At 47.2% G+C, this 22760-nt stretch overlaps 1 protein-coding gene and 1 pseudogene across 2 annotated transcripts in view; one reads left to right on the forward strand and one right to left on the reverse strand.

Moving 5' to 3' along the window:
- LOC118078482 (zinc finger protein 883-like) overlaps window positions 1-22760 on the reverse strand; it is a 277980-nt gene that overhangs the window by 143236 nt on the left and 111984 nt on the right. The window lies entirely within an intron of this gene.
- On the forward strand, window positions 14571-16015 carry LOC118078305 (hemoglobin subunit beta-2-like; annotated as a pseudogene).

The following is a 22760-nucleotide window of genomic DNA, read 5'->3' on the forward strand; positions in this document are numbered from 1 at the left end:
GAAAAAAATGAACGAATTCCTATGCCCCACGAATAACCCAGAGATGCATTTTAAATAAAAACACACATTCTACTCATAAAAAACACCAGGCGGCCCCCACAAATAACCCAGAGATGCATTTTAAATAAAATGGCACATTCTACTCATGTAAAAACATGCTGATTCCTGGACCGTTCGCGGGCCAGATTTAGAAGGCGATTGGGCCGGATCCAGCCCTTGGGCCTTCTTTTGCCTACCCATGTTCTTATCTGTGAAATGGGAATAATACCTAGTGAACTCCTTTGAAGGGCAGCTGTGAAGTGATGCCAGGGGGAAACTGCCCAGCTCTTGGCATGTTAAAAGTGTTGTACAAAAGACTAACATCAGCAATTTGAGATCAATCCTCACCCTAGACCAATGGGCTGCTGGGTTATTCATTGCTAACCACCAGGCCACATTTCTTGGCTCCACAGAGGTGCCTAATATATTGCCCTGTTATGCTCCTGAGGAGCTTTGCGACTTACAGCGCCATTAACAAATGCCAAGCTAGTTTGTGCTGCCAGATGAAGGAGCGATGGAACGGGGTGTCTAAAGGATTCACTCAGCACACGCTTGAGCTCATGGGGAAAGAACACACACCCACACACCCCGGGACCGTGGCGGAAATCAATGGAAAATAAAGCCATATGAAGAGGTTAATTTTTTTGTGAATGATATCGTCAAATCAATGAAATGTTTAAAGAAGATGAAAGAAAAAATGGATTTGGATATACTAAATCGAGATTTGAATTTGAATTGTTAAACAATAAGTTTAAAATATTATCTAAAATATACAAATTACTATTGTAATGGCATTTAAAAGATGAAGAAATTAAATCAGTAATGATACATTGGGCTAAGATATAGGGCATAATATACCAATAAATTATTGGGGAAGGTTATGGAAAGAGGGAATAAACTTTACTGCCTGCAGTGCATTAAAAGAAAATATAATGAAAATGATGTACAGATGGTATATAACACTGGTAAAACTAGCCAAAATGTACAAAACAAATAATAAATGTTGGAAATGTAAAGAAAAAGAGGGCACGCTTTACCACATGTGGTGGGAATGTAAAAAAGTGAAAGACTTCTGGGAAATGATTTATAATGAAATTTTAAAAATGTTGAAATATTCATTTCCAAAAAACCAGAAGCTGTTTTACTTGGTATGGTACATAAGAATGATTTTTAAAAAGAGTTTTTCTATTCGACTGCTGCAGCAAGAATCTTACTAGCCCAAAGATGGAAGCAAGAAGAGATCCCAACAAAAGAAGAGGGGCAAATATGCCGAGGGGTTGCAAGAAGTTTTCTCATTATTGTCATATAACAATTACAACAATATCAAATAATAATGATCAAAATATTGTGAATAGGACTAAGATTAGCTGATGTAAGCTTGGATTTACAACAATAAGCAGAGTAATAAAATGCATAACTACCGGTAGAAAGGAATGAAGAAAACCATTAGAAGGAAGTCCTAGGCTGTGACAGCCAAAGATTTGCTATGTTGTGTTGGAAAATCTGTGTAAAATTTAATAAAAAAATTATATTAAAACAAAATAACAAAATGACCTTAACAGATTGGAGAACAGGGCGCCAGCTAAGCAGACGAACCTCAAAAGGGACAAATGCCAGGTTGTGCAATTAGGCAGGAAGAACCAGATGCACAAATATGGGATGGGGGAGAGCTGGCTTACTTGCAGTACTTGTGAAAAGGAGCTAGGGGTCTTGGGGGACCACAAGCAAAACAGTAAATGCTATTCTAGGCTGCATCCACAGAAGTCTAGTGTCCAAATAAAGGGAAGTCAGAGACCTGCTCTCTTCTGCTTTGGTCAGACCACACCTGGAGTCCTGTGTCCACTTCTGGGCACCACCATTTAAGAAGGATGTGGACATGCTGGAAGATGCGCAGAGGAGGGTGACCAGGATGATCAAGGCTTTGGAAGGCAAGCCGTAGGAAGAGGAAGAGGAAGAGGAAGAGGAAGAGGAAGAAGAAGAAGAAGAAGAAGAAGAAGAAGAAGAAGAAGAAGAAGAAGAAGAAGAAGAAGAAGAGGAGGAGTTTGGATTTGATATCCCGCTTTATCACTACCTGAAGGAGTCTCAAAGCGGCTAACAATCTCCTTTCCCTTCCTCCCCCACAACAGACACTCTGTGAGGTGAGTGAGGCTGAGAGACTTCAGAGAAATGTGACTAGCTCAAGGTCACCCAGCAGCTGCATGTGGAGGAGCGGAGACACGAACCCGGTTCCCCAGATTACGAGTCTACCGCTCTTAACCACTACACCACACTGGCTCAAGGAGTGCTTGAAGGAGCTGGGTATGTTTAGCCTGGTAAAGAGGCAACTGAGAGGAGATATGATAGCCATCTCCAAATATCTCAAGGGTTCTTGTTTTCTTCTGCTCTGGAGGGCAGGACTTGAACCAAAGGCTTCAAGTTGCAAGAAATGAGATTCTGACCGATCATTCGGAAAAGCTCTCTGTGCAACAGACTCCCACCAGAGGAGGTGGACTCTCCTTCCTTGGAGGTTTTTAAACAGAGGTTGGATGGGACTCTGTCCTGGATGCTTTAGCTGAGATTCCTGCATTGCAGGGGGCTAGACTAGATGACCTCTCACAGTCCCTTCCACCTCTTAGGATTCTATGATTAAGTTTCTGGTTCTCTTGGCTCTTGCAAACCCAACCTGCTCTGCTAATAACTAGGCACGTGGGACTCAGTCCAAGGACGGCTGTCGTAACTTGTGTGTTGCACAAACACTGTGGGCTGCATGCCGTTGGCGCCAGGCTGGGGAGTGGGCTGGAACAGTCGATTGGGTAGCGTTCCTTATTAATGGATGCCCTCTGGCGATTGCATCAAAGAGAAGGCTGCCCTGACCTGGTGAAAATAGGGACATCCTATTCCATAAGATAATATAATTTATACCCTGCCCATCTGACTGGGTAGCCGCAGTCACTCTCGGTGGTTTCCAACATACACAAAAACATAATAAAACATGAAACATTTAAAAACTTCCCTATCCAGGGCTGCCTTCACATGTCTTCTAAAGGCCGTATAGTTACTTATTTCCTTGGCTCGGGGGTGGCATAGCTCCATACCCTCCATCATTTCTCCGATGAAAACAGGGGTATCCCACGGGAAAGTGGGACATTCCTGGCTCAAATCAGAAACGGGGACGGCTTCTGTAAATCTGGGACTGTGTCCCTGGAAAATAGGGACGCTTGGAGGGCCTCCCTTGAATATCATGTTTTGAACTAGGCGTTTCTTTCATTTATTGATCCTGGTTGTGTCCTAGTAATCTGCGAAGGAGTTCGGGATATGGGTGTTATTGTCCCATTTAATCCTCACAAAGACCCTGGGAGGTAGGCCAGGCCAAAACAGAGGTGAGCTTTTGGGCAGGGGTCCGAACGCAAGTCTCCTTGTCCCTTTATCCTGCACCCTCCAACTGCTGCCGCTCCTTCCACACTCCCCAAGTCCATGGTTTTGATTATCCATTTTGTGTTTTTATGTTGTGGTTTTTATCCTAAGAACTGCCTGAGACCTCCGGGTAGAACGGTGGCGCACTACTATCCTGTTGCCTTGTAGCTGCTGCCTTTTCTCTCAACTCCGAGCTCCCATTGCTTTCTTCACAGGAGCTGCTCAGGCATCCCTTTCTGGAAGGCTGTGGTGCATGGTCCCTGCTTAGGGGTCCTGATCCTGCAGCCCCCTTCTCTCCCCCACCCTCTCTCCTGGCTTGCTGCATGCTCCATAGGCAAGGATGACTTTGCAAATCTGCCCAGCCTCCTGCTGAGTCAGGCCTGGCTCCCCCTGATAGCTCCCGCTGCGCTGCAAGAGGCCGACTGTTGCTCAGGAGGAGGTGAAAATGACTCTGCTGCAGATCACCCAAGCAACAGCAATTCTGACACAGCAAAAAATCTACTTTTGCCAGGCGAGCATTGGGAGAAAAGGAGCATAACTCAATCTGCAGGAGCATCACTGGTTGTTGGCGAGACTGAACCTTTCGTGTCCTCAGGAACTCTCTGCCACTGGAGATTCAGGGGGCGCCTTCCATGCAAAGCTTTAGTTGCCTGCTGAAATCATTTCTATTCCACTCGGCCTTTGCGGGCAATGAAGAATGCATCCTTCCGCAAATGATTCGTGGATGTCTGTTGTTAACTTTATAAAAGGTTAAACAGGTATTATGTCTTTATTGATGTAAATCTCTTGGACATACTTTTGTATGACACAGTGGTGTACAAATATTTTTATAAATAAATATGAAATGTTTTTATAAATAAGTATGAAGGAAGGAAGTAAACAAATGAGGAGAGCTGGGGTCCAGGTGCTCCCACTGGCCAACCAGATGTCCAAAGGAAGCCCCCAGCCCCCCTCTCCTTCCTGTGGTTTGCTCTCACCCCCCCTCCAGTAACAGGCACTCAGTGGCTCAGAGCATATCCCCTCAACTGTCCTGGAACAAATGGGACATCTCATTTGTTCCCTGCATGAGCATGGCAGTCATTCTGGGCCCCGTGCTCTCACACGATTTCATAATAATAATGATAATAATAATTTATTGTCTAAGTACCAACATACTTGGAATTTTGCTTCAGCTACATTGCAATGTAAATGTACCTTATACAAACACTGTTCCACTTACAATACAATAGCACGGCAAACCCCACCCATAACTGGCCTCCCCTTCCGCTACACAACTACGAATTGAACAATTTGATGGCACAAGGGGAAAAACTGTTCCTGTGCCCAGCCGTTTTTGTGTATAGAGTCCTGTAGCGACGTCCAGATGGAAGTACCAAATCAAACAGATGATGACCGGGATGAAAGGGATCTGCAACAATTCGCTCTGCTCTCTTCCTAGTATAAAGTGTATAAAGTGTCTCTATTGAAGGCAAACTAGCACCTCACGAGGCGGAGCAAAGAGAAGCTGAATGAGGCGGAGGCGGAAAGGAGGGAAGAGCCTCCGCCTCATTCAGCTTCTCTTTGCTCCGCCTCGTGAGGGGAGGAAAAAGCGCGCGAAAGCCAAGCTCGCCAACGGGCGCTGCCGCCCTGAAGCAGGGCAAAAACCTGCTATCCTCACTTGTACAAAGCCGCGGGGAGCACTGGGCGGCGGGTGGCGGGCAGGCTGGCCAGCGCCCCTCCATTCTGGCTCCACCAAGTTGCGGACCCCTCTGGCATAGCGGACCACCTGTTGGGAAACACTGATATAGCACATAAAAGATTGAATATGGAAACCAGTTGGTTAAAATATAGAGACATGTTGATAGAAGAAGACCAATTTAAGTTAAAAACATACGAACAGTTGAAGAATAAACTTGATGATTGGCTCCAATACCAAGTATTGAAGTATTTAAACTGGATAGGAAACTTGGTTTTCAATCAGAGAAGTCAAGGTTGGAAACGGAATTGTTAGAACCAAAAACAAAAATACTTTCCAGAATGTATAAGTTATTGCTTGAGTGGCATACGAAAGATGAACAAACAAAGAATGTTATGATTTTGTGGGCAAAGGATGTTGGACATAACATTTTTAGGGAAGATTTGGAAAAACATTGGAAGCAGAATTTAAAATTTACTGCGTGTAGTCTTTTAAGAGAAAATATAATGAAAATGATGTATAGATGATACCTTACACCAGTAAAACTAGCTAAGATTTACCATAATCAGGATAACAAATGTTGGAAATGTAAGAAAGAGGAAGGATCTTTTTATCATATGTGGTGGACTTGCCCACTGGTCATAGCTGCCAAGTTTTCCCTTTTCTCGTGAGGAAGCCTATTCAGCATAAGGGAATTTCCCTTAAAAAAAGGGAGAACTTGGCAGCTATGCCACTAGTAAGGGATTTCTGGGAGAAGATTTATAATGAATTAAAGAGAGTGTTGAAAAACACATTTCCAAAGAAACCAGAATCCTTTCTATTGGGTATAGTGGGGAAAGAGATTCCTAATAAAAATGTTAATTTCTTTATGTATGCCACAACGGCTGCGAAAGTATTACTGGCTAAGTATTGGAAGACCCATGAATTACCAACAGTGGATGATTGGCAAATGAAGATGATGGAGTACATGGAACTGGCTGAGATGACTGGGAGAAGAAGCGATAGAAGAAGAATGGAAAGAATTTAAAATCTATTTGAAAAAATATGGTAAAATTGTATATTGAGATTAGATTTAGAAGTGTATAGAAACTGTGGATTGGGGAATTAGGTGAAGTAAATAGATGTTATGAGAGATTTCAAATTGTATGAAATTTTTAATAATGAATTGGAAATTGCTAAAGATAAAGAAGAAATGAACCGCAGTTGGAGGGACCTCGAGGAAGTCCCTTTATACAATGTTAAAAGAAAAGGATTGTGTATTTTTATTCTGGTGTTTTTCTTTTTATTGTTATGTTTTAGTGTTTGTTATGTCTTATTGTGCTGTTTGTTTTGGTTGTCTTTTCTTGTAAAACCAATATATATACCGTATATATATATATATATATATATATATATATATATATATATATATATAAAAGAGAAATACAAAATCGGAATGCGATCTTGCCTTGAAAGATTGGGGGGCCAGGGACCTTGTGTGGGTCATGTGATTAACGCAGGAGTGAGGCCCCAGAAGATGGGGTCCCGGTTTTCCCCCACGTGGCGTTTGAGGGTGTTACCATGTCCTGGCTTAAAGAAGCCAGGTAGCCCCTGTGCCCAAGGTGCATGGAAAGGTCTTCTTCTTCTGCTGTGAATGTAATGTTTGTTGTTGTTGTTTAGTCGTTTAGTCGTGTCCGACTCTTCGTGACCCCATGGACCATAGCACGCCAGGCACTCCTGTCTTGCACTGCCTCCCGCAGTTTGGTCAAACTCATGTTCGTAGCTTCGAGAACACTGTCCAACCATCTTGTCCTCTGTCGTCCCCTTCTCCTAGTGCCCTCAATCTTTCCCAACATCAGGGTCTTTTCCAAGGATTTTTCTCTTCTCATGAGGTGGCCAAAGTATTGGAGCCTCAGCTTCAGGATCTGTCCTTCCAGTGAGCACTCAGGGCTGACTTCCTTAAGAATGGATAGGTTTGATCTTCTTGCAGTCCATGGGACTCTCAAGAGTCTCCTCCAGCACCATAATTCAAAAGCATCAATTCTTCGGCGATCAGCCTTCTTCATGGTCCAGCTCTCACTTCCATACATCACTACTGGGAAAACCATAGCTTTAACTATACGGACCTTTGTCGGCAAGGTGATGTCTCTGCTTTTTAAGATGCTGTCTAGGTTTGTCATTGCTTTTCTTCCAAGAAGCAGGCGTCTTTTAATTTCATGACTGCTGTCACCATCTGCAGTGATCAAGGAGCCCAAGAAAGTAAAATCTCTCACTGCCTCCATTTCTTCCCCTTCTATTTGCCAGGAGGTGATGGGACCAGTGGCCATGATCTTGGTTTTTTTGATGTTGAGCTTCAGACCATATTTTGCGCTCTCCTCTTTCACCCTCATTAAAAGGTTCTTTAATTCCTCCTCGCTTTCTGCCATCAAGGTTGTGTCATCTGCATATCTGAGGTTGTTGATATTTCTTCCAGCAATCTTAATTCCGGCTTGGGATTCATCTAGTCCAGCCTTTCGCATGATGAATTCTGCATATAAGTTAAATAAGCAGGGAGACAATATACAACCTTGTCGTACTCCTTTCCCAATTTTGAACCAATCAGTTGTTCCATATCCAGTTCTAACTGTAGCTTCTTGTCCCACATAGAGATTTCTCAGGAGACAGATGAGGTGATCAGGCACTCCCATTTCTTTAAGAACTTGCCATAGTTTGCTGTGGTCGACACAGTCAAAGGCTTTTGCATAGTCAATGAAGCAGAAGTAGACGTTTTTCTGGAACTCTCTAGCTTTCTCCATAATCCAGCGCATGTTTGCTATTTGGTCTCTGGTTCCTCTGCCCTTTCGAAATCCAGCTTGCACTTCTGGGAGTTCTCGGTCCACATACTGCCTAAGCCTGCCTTGTAGAATTTTAAGCATAACCTTGCTAGCGTGTGAAATGAGCGCAATTGTGCGGTAGTTGGAGCATTCTTTGGCACTGCCCTTCTTTGGAATTGGGATGTAGACTGATCTTCTCCAATCCTCTGGCCATTGCTGAGTTTTCCAAACTTGCTGGCATATTGGGTGTAGCACCTTAACAGCATCATCTTTTAAAATTTTAAATAGTTCAGCTGGAATATCATCACTTCCACTGGCCTTGTTATTAGCAGTGCTTTCTAAGGCCCATTTGACTTCACTCTCCAAGATGTCTGGCTCAAGGTCAGCAACCACACTACCTGGGGTGTATGAGACCTCCATATCTTTCTGGTATAATTCCTCTGTGTATTCTTGCCACCTCTTCTTGATGTCTTCTGCTTCTGTTAGGTCCTTACCACTTTTGTCCTTGATTATGGTAATCTTTGTACGAAATGTTCCTTTCATATCTCCAATTTTCTTGAACAGATCTCTGGTTTTCCCCATTCTATTGTTTTCCTCTATTTCTTTGCATTGCTCATTTAAGAAGACCCTCTTGTCTCTCCTTGCTGTTTTTTGGAAATCTGCATTCAGTTTCCTGTATCTTTCCCTATCTCCCTTGCATTTTGCTTGCCTCCTCTCCTCCGCTATTTGTAAGGCCTCGTTGGACAGCCATTTTGCTTTCTTGCATTTCCTTTTCCTTGGGATGGTTTTCGTTGCTGCCTCCTGTATAATGTTACGAGCCTCCATCCATAGTTCTTCAGGCACTCTGTCCACCAAATCTAAATCCTTAAACCTGTTCCTCACTTCCACTGTGTATTCATAAGGGATTTGATTCAGATTGTATCTTACTGGCCCAGTGGTTTTTCCTACTTTCTTCAGTTTAAGCTGGAATTTTGCTATAAGAAGCTGATGATCTGAGTTACAGTCAGCTCCAGGTCTTGTTTTTGCTGACTGTATAGAGCTTCTCCATCTTTGGCTGCAGATAATATAATCAATCTGATTTCGATGCTGTCCATTTGGTGATATCCATGTGTAGAGTCGTCTCTTGTGTTGTTGGAAGAGAGTGTTTGTGATGACCAGCTTGTTCTCTTGACAGAACTCTATTAGCCTTTGCCCTGCTTCATTTTGAACTCCAAGGCCAAACTTGCCAGTTGTTCCTTTTATCTCTTGATTCCCTACTTTAGCATTCCAATCCCCTGTAATGAGAAGAACATCCTTCTTTGGTGTCATTTCTAGAAGGTGTTGTAGGTCTTCATAGAATTGGTCAATTTCACTTTCTTCAGCACCGGTAGTTGGTGCATAAACTTGGATTACTGTGATGTTAAAAGGTCTGCCTTGGATTCGTATCGAGATCATTCTGTCATTTTTGAAATTGCATCCCATTACAGCTTTTGCCACTCTTTTGTTGACTATGAGGGCCACTCCATTTCTGCTACAGGATTCTTGCCCACAGTAGTAGATATGATAGTCATCCGAACTGAATTCGCCCATTCCCTTCCATTTTAGTTCACTGATGCCCAGGATGTCGATATTTATTCTTGTCATCTCATTTTTGACCACATCCAGCTTACCGCCATTCATGGTTCTTACATTCCAGGTTCCTATGCAATATTTTTCTTTACAGCATCGGACTTTCCTTTCGCTTCCAGGCATATCCGCAACTGAGCGTCCTTTCGGCTTTGGCCCAGCCGCTTCATCAGCTCTGAATCTACTTGTACTTGTCCTCCGCTCTTCCTCAGTAGCATGTTGGACGCCTTCCGACCTGAGGGGCTCATCTTCCAGCGTCATAACTTTTATATGCCTGTTGTCTTTGTCCATGGAGTTTTCTTGGCAGGGATACTGGAGTGGCTTGCCAGTTCCTTCTCCAGGTGGATCAAAACTCTCCACTATGACCTGTCCATCTTGGGTGGCCCTGCATGGCATAGCTCATAGCTTCTCTGAGTTATTCAAGCCCCTTCGCCACGACAAGGCATTGATCCATGAAGGGGATAATTAAAAGACCCCTAACAGTTAAGTCCAGTCGCGAACGACTCTGTGGTTGCAGCACTCATCTTGCTTTACTGGCCCAGGGAGCCAGCGTTAATCTGCAGACAGTTCTTCTGGGTCATGTGGCCAGCATGACTGAGCCCCTTCTGGCAAAACCAGAGTGGCGCAGGTGTACAAAAGGGGGCAGGAGCGAAGAAGGATATTAAGACCTCTAAAGTGACAGCCATCAAAGTTGAGGTCACAGGCAGGCGTTTATTCGATACAGTCATTCTGCGCCCCTTGAAATGCCACCTGAATCAGTCTGGATTCAGTGTTACCTGGATTCAGGACCAAATGTTATTGGCTTGCGAATAGTTGAACAAACTGTGGCAGAATTCTCAGGACTTGAAGGTCAATAATGTCTTCAGACAAAAATAAGGCGAGGGCGCTGGGCTCCATGGCTCCATCCAAGAACAGCCCCGGCATACTCCTGCCTAGGAGATGGGGGACGGGATAGCATTGAATTGGGACAGAATTGGCAAGCGGAGAGGCACACGCCCCCTTCGAAAAGATCCTGATTAATGCTGCAGGAGAAAAGCATCTGTTTGGAAAGAATGAAAGACACAGGTTTCTGCTTTGCTTCAATGGTGGAAGGAGGGGAGGGAATATTTTAAGTCATACATTTTTGGGGATCTGAGTTATCTACCCCACCCTAAAGCAATGGAATGCAAACTTTTCGGGAAGAGTGGACTTTAAATTTGCCTCTTTGTGATGGATTAATTTTATAAGTAAGGACTTTGCCTGAAAGAAGATGGAGAGTGATAACCTTGAGGGACTTTTGAGGGATTTTGAGGACCTCTTGAGACTTCCTACTGAGAAATAAAAGTAGCAAAGTGTTATGAAATTTAAAGTGATTAACTGCCCTGCAGAAAGCATGCTCAGGAGAAAGCATGTTCTGTGCATAATTAAGAGAATGCAAAATAAATCTTCAGCTTGGTTTTAATTATAGAAAATAACAAAACATGACCCAGCCACCCACCAGGGTACTGAGAAAGGTACACAATGCTCCTTATATACTCTATCCAATTGGTGACACAGCTTAATTAACACAAACTTAACGTCACCTTCTATACTGCCCCACAGCTGCAAAACTAGGTCCTGACCTTTACTTCTGGCTTTTAAAGAGATACACATCTTGTGAAACAATAATGAACCTTAAAACTCAAACCATTCAACATAAAGAAGAAAAGTTGGGGGACAACTGGATCCACAGTCTCTTAAGCAGGAAGATTCATGAGTTTAGGGGAAAGGATGGAGAGGAGACAAGGATTTTGTTGAGATTACATCAGCCTGAAGTTGGAAATAAGAACAGTAAAAGGGACGGTTTAATCTGGCCCCTGCAGGAGTTTATTTTCTGGGATGAAATCCCCAAGAAAGCTTATCAACTTCTATCCTTAAAAAAGTTCAACAACTGTGGTTGACCCTCATGTATGTTCACTTCCTCAAATCTGGCCCTCTTTGAAAAAAGTTTCGGCACCCCTGTAGAGCATCCATGGGCGTACCCAGGATCAAAACTAGGGGGGGGCAAGGGGAGGGGCCAAGGCACGGAAGGGGAGGGGCCACAAAGTGAGCGGGAACGGCGAACTCGCGCTCCGCCGGGCTGTGCCCCTCCCTAGAAGCAGGGCTGGTGGGCGGAGCCCAGCCCAGTGGAGCGCGAGTTCAGCGTTCCCGCCCGCCGCGCCGCGCTCTCTGGTTCCCCGCCGCGCCTGGCCTTGCCAGAGGGCGCGACGGGGAGCTGGAGGGAGGGCGCAGCGCGGCGGGCGGGAACGGCGAACTCGCGCTCCGCCGGGCTGTGCCCCTCCCTAGAAGCAGGGCTGGTGGGCGGAGGCGGAGCCCAGCCCAGCGGAGCGCGAGTTCGGCGTTCCCGCCCACCGCGCCGCGCTCCCTGGTTCCCCGCCGCGCTTGGCCTTGCCTGAGGGCGCGCCGGGGAGCTGGAGGGAGGGTGCGGCGCGGCGCGGCGGGAATGGCGAACTCGCGCTCCGCCGGGCTGTGCTCCGCCTCTGCCCACCAGCCCTTCTTCTAGAGTAGGGCAGCTGCCCTAACTTGCCCCGTGGTGGGTACGCCCTTGAAAGCATCTTGACGGCTTCTGAGACTTTCAGACAGAAAAGAAGAGAAATGGATTGTGCATATTTATATTATTAATTATATTATATTTATTTATTATTGTATGTAAAATTGAGGATTAAATTTGGCGAAATATGATGGGTGGGTTACGCTGGGAAATTGGCAGTGTTAGCGGGGGGGGGGGGAGTATATTTATACAAAAAAACCCATTCATGTTTCATGTTCACCCTCAGCAGTCCACATCAGAGAGATTGAGTTGCCGGTTATGGGGGACGGAGGTCAGATAGCCAGCCATGTTCAAGGCCAGGTTGGAGAGGAAGGTGCAAATGTTGTCTGGGAGGAAGCAGGGCCTAAGAAAGCATTGCCAACAGAGTTTCAATCGCTTGTCTCTTGAGGATAACTGAGTCAATTAAAGATGATTAAGTGTACTTTCAGTTTATTATTATTATTATTATTTTGCTTAACCAAACCAAACCAGAAGCACTTTTCTATGAGAAAACAGTACCAAGGGTCTTGCGCAGGATTCGGGCCTGAAAGGTGCCTGCCAATCAGCTCCCTTCCTCTCTGGGCCGATGGACGTCCCTCTTTTCATCAGAGAAATGTTGGAGGGACCCTGGCTTCTCCCAGCACCGTCCTGAGCGTGGCTGGAAAGTAGTTTAATGGAGGGTTTTCCTGCATGACACCCTCCACATCTCAGCCTTGTCCCAGACCTTTTCCTCTTTAAAAATCTTTGGAATGTCCAAAATCCAATGCATTTTTAAAAGAGAAAGACCCAAAGGACCACATACTAGAATGGCTTTGAAAGAAGACCTGCCAGATTCATGGAGGAGGAGGAGAGGGCTGTTGATGGCAACTTTCCAGCCATGCTCTTCCTCCACGGTCAAATGAGGTCCTGTCGTCCCCTTCCACATTTATCCGAGGAAATAAGGGGCATCCTATTCAACAGCAACAGCAACAAGTTTATACCACGCCCATCTGACTAGGTTGCCCCCCCCCCGCCACTCTGGGCAGCTTCCCACATGCTGTATATGAAAACATAAGAAAACATTCCATGCTGAAAAGCTTCTCTATAGAGTGCTGCCTTCAGAGGTCTTCTAAAGGTTATATAGTTACTCATCTCCTTGAGGATAATTAAGTGTACTTTCAGATTATTATTATTATTATTTTGCTGTTTATCAATCAAGGGCACTTGGGATGTAGGACAGGACTCTGCCCCAGGGAACTTACATTCAGGTTTGCCAGCATGGGCAGAGAACAGCAGAGGGAGAGTTGGAAGTGGCAGGGATAGGGAGACAGGGAGGTTAAACAAGGGCAGGGATTGGGAGCCCACGGCCAGCCAATGGTCAGTGGGGATGGGAAGCAGAGTCAGACCACATCCAGGAGACCTCAGGTTCCCTGAGCAAGAGCTTCATTCGAAATATGGGCTTTGAAGCAAAACAGGAGGCTCAACTGTACAAGTGTACAAAAGGGGACAGGAGCAAAGATCCATTTGAAGACTTCTAAAGTGACCTAACGTGGTACAGCCAGAAAAGTTAAGGTCCTAGGCAGGCATTTATCAGAAAATTCTGCACCCCTTGAAATGCCACCTGAATCAGTCTGGGCAAATATAGACAACCAAGTGTCATTGGCTTGAGAATAGTTGAACAAACTACCGCAGAATTCTTGGGACTTGAAGATCTATAATGTCTGCTGAAAGTTCTGTTGGAAATTAGAATAGAATAGATACTTTATTGTCATTGTATGTAGTACAATGAAATTGAATGCCATCACAATTACAGCGACACACACACACAAATTCCTAGTGCTCCTTCACAGAACTCCATTTCCCAAGGTTCCTTAAGATTGGGAATGACAAAAGTCAGAGCTTTCTGGCTCAGCCAAAGGGGACCCATTGAGTCCAGGATCCTCTTCTCACAATGGCCAACCGGGTACCCCAATGGGCAAGCAGGATTGGAGTTTCCTGCAAGTGGGATTCAGAAGCATCGCTGCCTCTGAGCGCGGAGGGAGAGCAGAGCCAGCCTGGCTAGGAGCCATTGAGAGCTTCTCCTCCATGAATCTGTCTTGTCCGTCTTTCAGGCCACCCAAGTTGACATCTGATGGGAGGTCATTCCACAGGGAGGGAGCCACTGCCAAGAAGGCCCTCTGCCTGGTACCCTGTAGCTGAACCACCAGAAGACCCTCGGAGGAGGAAGGACCTCAGTGTTTCGGCTGAACTATGGGGGGTGGAGATGCTCCCTTGGGGCTTCCCTATTCAAGGCTGCCTTCATAGGTCTTCTAGAGGTTGTATATTTCCTTGTCTCCTTGTCTCCTTGGTGGCATTCCTCCATACCCTCCAGGATTCCTCTGAGGACAATAGGGATGTCCTAAGGAAAATTGCAACATTCTTTGATGAAATCAGAAACCAGGACGGCTTCTGTAAATCTGGGAGGAGGAGTTTTGGTCCAGGGTATAAAAGGCTCCAGTCCTGGAAGGAGCTCCAGCTCAGCCCAGAAGGTTCTCTCCAGCAGCCCAGAGAAGCTCCCAGCCCAGAGTCAACCATCATGGCAAACTTGACAGCCGGAGAGGTGCAGCTCATAGCCACTATCTGGGCAATGGAGGACGTGGCCACCATCGGTAGGGAAGCCCTTGCTGGGTAAGTCCAGGGGTGGGCACCTCTCTAGGCAGACTGGGCAGGCGCTCCTCTTTCCACCTGGATAATAACCACTTCTGGCTCTCCCTTTCTTCTTCCTTCCTTCCTTCCTTCTCTCCAGCCTGTTGGTGGTCTACCCCTGGACCCAGAGATTATTCGCTTACTATGGGAACCTCTCCAGCCCTTCCGCCATGATTGGACTTCAACAAGGTCAAGGAGGCTTTTTCCGAGCTGCGTGAACTGCACTGCAACAAGCTCCACATGGACCCCGTCAACTTCAGGGTGAGGCTGCTCCCCCCCAAAGGGCTGCCGGGGGGGGGGCTGGTGGCTTCCGTGTGTGTGTGTGTGTGTGTCTGTGTCTGTGTCTGTGTCTGTGTCTGTGTCTGTGTCTGTGTCTGTGTCTGTGTCTCTGTGTGTGTCACTCTGGGCAGCTTACAGCACATAAAAAATGGTAAAACATTAGGCATTAGATTTCAGTTGTTTCTTTCCTTGACATCTGGTGGGAGGGAGTTCCACAGGGTGGGCGCCACAACCGAGAAGGCCCTCTGCCTGCTTTCCTGTAACCTCACATCTCGCAGTGAGGAAGCTGCCAGAAGCCCTGGGAATGGGACCTCAGTGTCCGGGCTAAACGATAGGGGTGGAGATGCCCCTTCAGGTATCCAGGGCTGAGGCCTTTTACGGCTTTCAAGGTCAACACCGAAATTTTGAATTGTGCTTGGCAGTCTTAGCGGCCATGCCCAGTCACCAGCCTAGCTACATTCTGGCTTAGTTGCAGTTTCTAGGTCACCTTCAAAGGTAGCCCCACATAGAGCACATTGCAGTAGTCCAAGCGGGAGATAACCAGAGCGTGCACCACTCTGGTGAGGCAGTCCGTGGGCAGGGAGGGTCTCAGCCTGCAAACCAGATGGAGCTGGTAGACAGCTGCCCTGGACACAGAACTGACCTGCGCCTCCATGGACAGCTGTGAGTCTAATCTGTTGAATCTACTGTGTGATGTGTTGTGGGGAGAGGGCGACCCACACATGGGCCCCCTGGCAGAAGGAGTCACCCCCTCTTTTTGCTTTCTCTTCCAGATCCTGGGCGAGGTCCTCATCACCATCCTGGCCGCCCACTTTGGGAAGGAATTCACCCCTGCTTACCACCATGCCTTCCACAAGCTGGTCAGGTTGGTGGCTCACGCAATGGCCCGCCGGTACCACTGAGACCCCCCCAGGGAGAAGCGGCAGCCTCCTGCTGGTCTCGCCACCCACCGGGTGGGGTGGGGGCCACCCCTTCCTGCCCCCATGTGACGCTTGACCCTCTAATAAATCCTCCTTCTGCATCTGACCTGGTTTCCTGTGTCTCTTTCTCTGGGGTGGAGGGAGGGAGGGGAAGGGCCGGGGGGGGGGAGATGCCTCTGGTTAGTGTGGGGGGGCTGGGAAAGTGGGGGATCTCTCTGTTGCTCAAGAGGAACCATTGAGCTGCAGTGCTTCTCAGAGTCAGGGACCCCCCCGTTGTGTCCCCAAATCCTTCATCCTTCAAAGTTCCTGACAAGATGCCCCCCTCCCCAGATGCTCCTAGAGGGTTTGGGAGCTGGGGGCACTGTTATATAGTGGTTCCGCTCCTTCCTCCTGGGCCGTGTTCAGAAAGTGGTGGTGGGGGATGAGTGCTCAGACCCCTGGGCTCTCAATTGTGGGGTGCCTCAGGGTTCTGTCCTCTCCCCCATGCTTTTTAACATCTACATGCAGCTCCTGGGAGAGATCATCAGGGGGTTTGGGCTGGGTGTTCATCAGTATGCGGATGATACCCAGCTCTACCTCTCTTTCAAATCAGAACCAGTGAAGGCGGTGAAAGTCCTGTGTGAGTGCTTGGAGGCGGTTGGAGGTTGGATGGCGGCTAACAGATTGAGGTTGAATCCTGACAAGACAGAAGTACTGTTCTTGGGGGATAGGAGGCGGGCAGGTGTGGAGGACTCCCTGGTCCTGAATGGGGTAACTGTGCCCCTGAAGGACCAGGTGCGCAGCCTGGGAGTCATTTTGGACTCACAGCTGTCCATGGAGGCGCAGGTCAATTCTGTGTCCAGGGCAGCTGTTTATCAGCTCCATCTGGTACGCAGGCTGAGACCCTACCTGCCCGCGGACTGTCTCACCAGAGTAGTGCATGCTCTGGTTATCTCCCGCTTGGACTACTGTAATGCGCTCTACGTGGGGCTACCTTTGAAGGTGACCCGGAAACTGCAATTAATCCAGAATGCGTCAGCTAGACTGGTGACTGGGAGTGGCCGCCGAGACCACATAACACCGGTCCTGAAAGACCTTCATTGGCTCCCAGTACGTTTCCGAGCACATTTCAAAGTGTTGGTGCTGAACTTTAAAGCCCTAAACGGCCTCGGTCCAGTATACCTGAAGGAGCGTCTCCACCCCCATCGTTCTGCCCAGACACTGAGATCCAGCGCCGAGAGCCTTCTGGCGGTTCCCTCGCTACGAGAAGCCAAGTTACAGGGAACCAGGCAGAGGGCCTTATTGGTAGTGGCACCCACCCTGTGGAATGCCCTCCCACTAGAGGTCAAAGAGAACAACAATTACCAGACCTTTAGAAGGCATCTCAAGGCAGCCCTGTTTAGGGAAGCTTTTAATGTTTGATGGATTTCTGTATTTTAATGTTTTGTTGGAAGCCGCCCAGAGTGGCTGGGGGAACCCGGCCAGATGGGCAGGGTATAAATATATTATTATTATTATTATTATTATTATTATTATTATTATTATTATTATTTAGCCTGAGAAAGGTACACAATGCTCCTTATATACTCTATCCAATTGGTGACACAGCTTAATTAACACAAACTTAACATCACCTTCTATACTGCCCCACAGCTGCAAAACTAAGTCCTGACCTTTACTTCTGGCTTTTAAAGAGATACACATTTTGTGAAACAATAATGAACCTTAAAACTTAAACCATTCAACATAAAGAAGAAAAGATGGGGGACAACTGGATCCACAGTCTCTTAAGCAGGAAGATTCATGAGTTTAGAGGAAAGAATGGAGAGGAGACAAGGATTTTGTTGAGAATACATCAGCCTGAAGTTGGAAATAAGAACAGTGAAAGGGCTGGTTTAATCTGGCTCCTGCAGCAGTTTATTTTCTGGGATAAAGTCCCCAAGAAAACTTATCAACTTCTATCCTTAAAAAAGCTCAACAACTATGGTTGGCCCTCACACATGTTCACTTCATCAAATCTGGCCCTCTTTGAAAAAAGTTTGGGCACCCCTGCTTTAGACGGTCCAGAAGGATGTTATGGTCGATGGTGTCAAAAGCTGCTGAGAGATCCAGCAGGACCAGGAAACAGCTCTCACCTTTGTCCCTAGCCCGCCGGAGATCATCGACCAGTGCAACCAAGGCAGTTTCAGTCCCATGATGAGGCCTGAACCCCGACTGGAAGGGATCCTAATGGTCCGCTTCTTCCAGGCGTGCTTGGAGTTGTTCAGCAACCACTCGCTCAATCACCTTGCCCAAGGATGGAAGATTTGAGACTGGGTGATAGTTGGCCATATTGGCTGCATCTAAAGACGGTTTTTTAAGAAGCAGTTTAATAACTGCCTCTTTCAGCGGGTCTGGGAAGGCTCCCTCACAGAGAGAAGCATTCACCAACCCGCGGAGCCCATCGCCCAGCCCTTCCCGGCTAGCTTTTATAAGCCAGGATGGGCAAGGATCAAGGAGACGGGTGGTTGGTTTCACTCGTCCAAGCAGCCTGTCCACATCCTCGGAGGTAACAGATTGGAATTGATCCCACACAACTTGACTAGACAGGACTCTAGCACTCCCCCGCCCCAGCCCTGCTCCCACGGTGGAGTCTACCTCTTCCCGAATCTGAGCGACTTTATCTGCAAAAAACTTTGCAAAAGCATTACAGGAGATATTGGGGTCCGTACCAGGCCCCGATGACGAAGGTGGTTCGGATAGATTGCGAACCACCTGGAACAGTCTCCTGCTGCTGTTTTCCGCAGACGCTATAGAAACGGTGAAGAAAGTCTTCTTTGCCGTCGCCATTGCCACTTGGTAGGCTCGAAGTTGAGCTCTAGCCCGTGTTCGGTCAGATTCAGAATGAGTTTTCCGCCACCGGCACTCTAGCCGTCTCAACGACTGTTTCATCGCCCTCAGCTCCGGGGAAAACCACAGGGCTGTCCGGGCTCCATGCAAACGGAGAGGGCACTGATGTAATCTCAACAAAATCCTTGTCTCCTCTCCATCCCCCCCCCGAAACTCATAAATCTTCCTGCTTAAAGGACAGTCCATCCAGTTGTCACCCATCTTTCCTTCTTTACTGCTTTTATTTCTCAGTAGGAAGTCCCAAGGGGTCGTCAAAATCCCTCAAAAGTCCCTCAAGGTTGTCACTCTCCATCTTCTTTCAGGCAAAGTCCTTACTTATAAAATTAATCCATCCCAAAGAGGCAAATTTAAAGTCCACTCTTCCCAAAAACATTGCATTCCATTTCTTTCGGGTAGGGTAGATAACTCAGATCCTGATCTTTTCGACGGGGGCGTGTGCCTCTCCGCTTGCCAATTCTGTCCCAATTCAAAGCTGTTTGCCGGGGCTGTTCTGGGATGGAGCCATGGAGCCCAGCGTCCTCGTCTTTTCTTTGTCTGGGAGACAGGCCGGATCACAAACCCCAATGAGAAATTAAATTGCCCTTCCGATACCCTCAGAAGATATGGGGAGCCATGCCCCTTACCCCCCATTGATCTCCGCCTGGGACCCCTCAGAGGGAGACTTGCTGGGTTCGCTGCCCCAATGGCGTTTTATTTTGGATCATTTTGTTTGATGTTTCAGTGAAGGTGGTGAACTCCTTTGAGCTCATGGGTGTGAAATATGTTGGCAGGGGTGTTTATTGGGTTGTTTTTGTTTTGATTATGTATTTTGTGTTTTTATATCGTAATTTTATCCTGTAAACCACCAGATTTAGCAAATGAATGAAGGAAACAAAATGAATGCCCTGCTCTCCCTGCCGATTAAGAGCGAGCTACGTCGCCGACACCCACTGGAAAGAGGCAGGGAGGGAGGGGCATTGCGGGAGGGAGTGGCCCTTGGGGGTCTCCCTGGGTTGCCCATGTTGGTAGCCCCACTCCTTACTCAGAGGGGTGAAATCCAGAGCAGGGGATCCAGAACCTCTGAGTCTCTCACACAAACTCCAATTTTGTGGGATGTTAAACACAAGAGCAGTCAAGTACAACACCCCTAGAGTGGACATAGAAGGGGATGTCTGGACCAGCCAGTTGGAACATCCTGTTTCTCCTGAGCCGGGACAGACTTCCTCTGCATGTGACCAGAGGTGGGCGTGGCCTCACCTGTGCAGGTAACAAAAGCATGGGACTGACCACCATCTCTCTCTCTCTGACTTCGTTCTGCAAGCAAGCAACATCTGCTTAGCCAAAGATGCTCTCTTGGCTTCCAGCCAAGAAAGGACAAAGGAACTTATTCCTTATGGGATAGTTTCCAGGTATATTACTTTTCTAAGGTGGAAAGTCTGCTTTCTGGGATCCTATTGTGAACAGATGTGCAATGTAAGTAAACTCTTTTTATACTTTTATAGAAGACTAAGAGGAAATAAGGGGAAAATACCAGGACAATATTATTATAGGGGGTGGCAGGACAAAGTGCCACAGAGCCCTGAACCCCCCCCCCACTGGCGCTCAATGGTTCCTCTTGAGCGACAAAGGAGCCTACCACTTTTCCAGCACCCCCAACTAACAGGAGGCATTTTGACACCCCCCAGCTTGTCCCCTCCCTCGGTCCCAGAGAGAAAGAGACACAGGAAACCAGGTCAGATGCAGAGGGAGGATTTATTAGGGTTAGGTTCAAGCATCACATGGGGGCAGGAAGGTGTGGCCCCCGCCCCACCCAGTGGGTGGCGAGACCAGCAGGAGGCTGCCGCTTCTCCCTGGGGGGGTCTCAGCGGTACCGGCGGGCCATTGCGTGAGCCACCACCTTGACCAGCTTGTGGAAGGCATGGTGGTAAGCAGGGGTGAATTCCTGTCCAAAGTGGGCGGCCAGGAGGGTGATGAGGACCTCGCCCAGGAGCTGGAAGAGAAAACAAAAAGAGGGGGTGACTCCTTCTGCCAGGGGGCCCATGTGTGGGTCGCCCTCTCCCCACAACAGATCGCACAGTAGATTCAACAGATTCGACTCACAGCTGTCCATGGAGGCGCAGGTCAATTCTGTGTCCAAGGCAGCTGTCTACCAGCTCCATCTGGTCCGCAGGCTGAGACCCTCCCTGCCCACGGACTGCCTCGCCAGAGTGGTGCATGCTCTGGTTATCTCCCGCTTGGACTACTGCTATGCGCTCTATGTGGGGCTACCTTTGAAGGTGACCTGGAAACTGCAACTCATCCAGAATGTGGCAGCTAGACTGGTGACTGGGAGCGGCTGCCCAAACTGCTGAACACAATTCAAAGTGTTGGTGTTGACCTTGAAAGCCCTAAAAGGCCTCAGCCCTGTATACTCGAAGGAGCGTCTCCACCCCCATCATTCTGCCCAGACACTGAAGTGCAGCTCCCAGGGCCTTCTGGCAGTTCCCTCACTGCGAGAAGTGAGGTTACAGGTAAACAGGCACAGGGCCTTCTCGGTTGTGGCACCCACCCTGTGGAACGCCCTCCCACCAAATGTCAAGGAAAGAAACAACTGAAATCTAATGCCTAATGTTTTACCATTTTTTATGTGCTGTAAGCTGCTCAGACCCCTTCATGGATCAATGCCTTGTCGTGGCGAAGGGGCTTGAATAACTCAGAGAAGCTATGAGCTATGCCATGCAGGGCCACCCAAGATGGACAGGTCATAGTGGAGAGTTTTGACTAAATGTGATCCACCTGGAGAAGGAACTGGCAAGCCACTCCAGTATCCCTGCCAAGAAAACTCCATGGACAAAGACAACAGGCATATAAAAGTTATGACGCTGGAAGATGAGCCCCTCAGGTCGGAAGGCGTCCAACATGCTACTGAGGAAGAGCGGAGGACAAGTACAAGTAGATTCAGAGCTGATGAAGCGGCTGGGCCAAAGCCGAAAGGACGCTCAGTTGCGGATATGCCTGGAAGCGAAAGGAAAGTCCGATGCTGTAAAGAAAAATATTGCATAGGAACCTGGAATGTAAGAACCATGAGTGGAGGTAAGCTGGATGTGGTCAAAAATGAGATGACAAGAATAAATATCGACATCCTGGGCATCAGTGAACTAAAATGGAAGGGAATGGGCGAATTCAGTTCGGGTGACTATCATATCTACTACTGTGGGCAAGAATCCTGTAGCAGAAATGGAGTGGCCCTCATAGTCAACAAAAGAGTGGCAAAAGCTGTAATGGGATGCAATCTCAAAAATGACAGAATGATCTCGATACGAATCCAAGGCAGACCTTTTAACATCACAGTAATCCAAGTATATGCACCAACTACCGGTGCTGAAGAAAGTGAAATTGACCAATTCTATGAAGACCTACAACAACTTCTAGAAATGACACCAACGAAGGATGTTCTTCTCATTACAGGGGATTGGAATGCTAAAGTAGGGAATCAAGAGATAAAAGGAACAACTGGCAAGTTTGGCCTTGGAGTTCAAAATGAAGCAGGGCAAAGGCTAATAGAGTTCTGTCAAGAGAACAAGCTGGTCATCACAAACACTCTCTTCCAACAACACAAGAGACGACTCTACACATGGATATCACCAAATGGGCAGCATCGAAATCAGATTGATTATATTCTCTGCAGCCAAAGATGGAGAAGCTCTATACAGTCAGCAAAAACAAGACCTGGAGCTGACTGTAACTCAGATCATCAGCTTCTTATAGCAAAATTCCAGCTTAAACTGAAGAAAGTAGGAAAAACCACTGGGCCAGTAAGATACAATCTGAATCAAATCCCTTATGAATACACAGTGGAAGTGAGGAACAGGTTTAAGGATCTAGATTTGGTGGACAGAGTGCCTGAAGAACTATGGATGGAGGCTCGTAACATTATACAGGAGGCAGCAACGAAAACCATCCCAAGGAAAAGGAAATGCAAGAAAGCAAAATGGCTATCCAACGAGGCCTTACAAATA

Source organism: Zootoca vivipara, chromosome 4 (assembly GCF_963506605.1).
Source record: "Zootoca vivipara chromosome 4, rZooViv1.1, whole genome shotgun sequence".
In the NCBI taxonomy this organism is placed as follows: domain Eukaryota; kingdom Metazoa; phylum Chordata; class Lepidosauria; order Squamata; family Lacertidae; genus Zootoca; species Zootoca vivipara.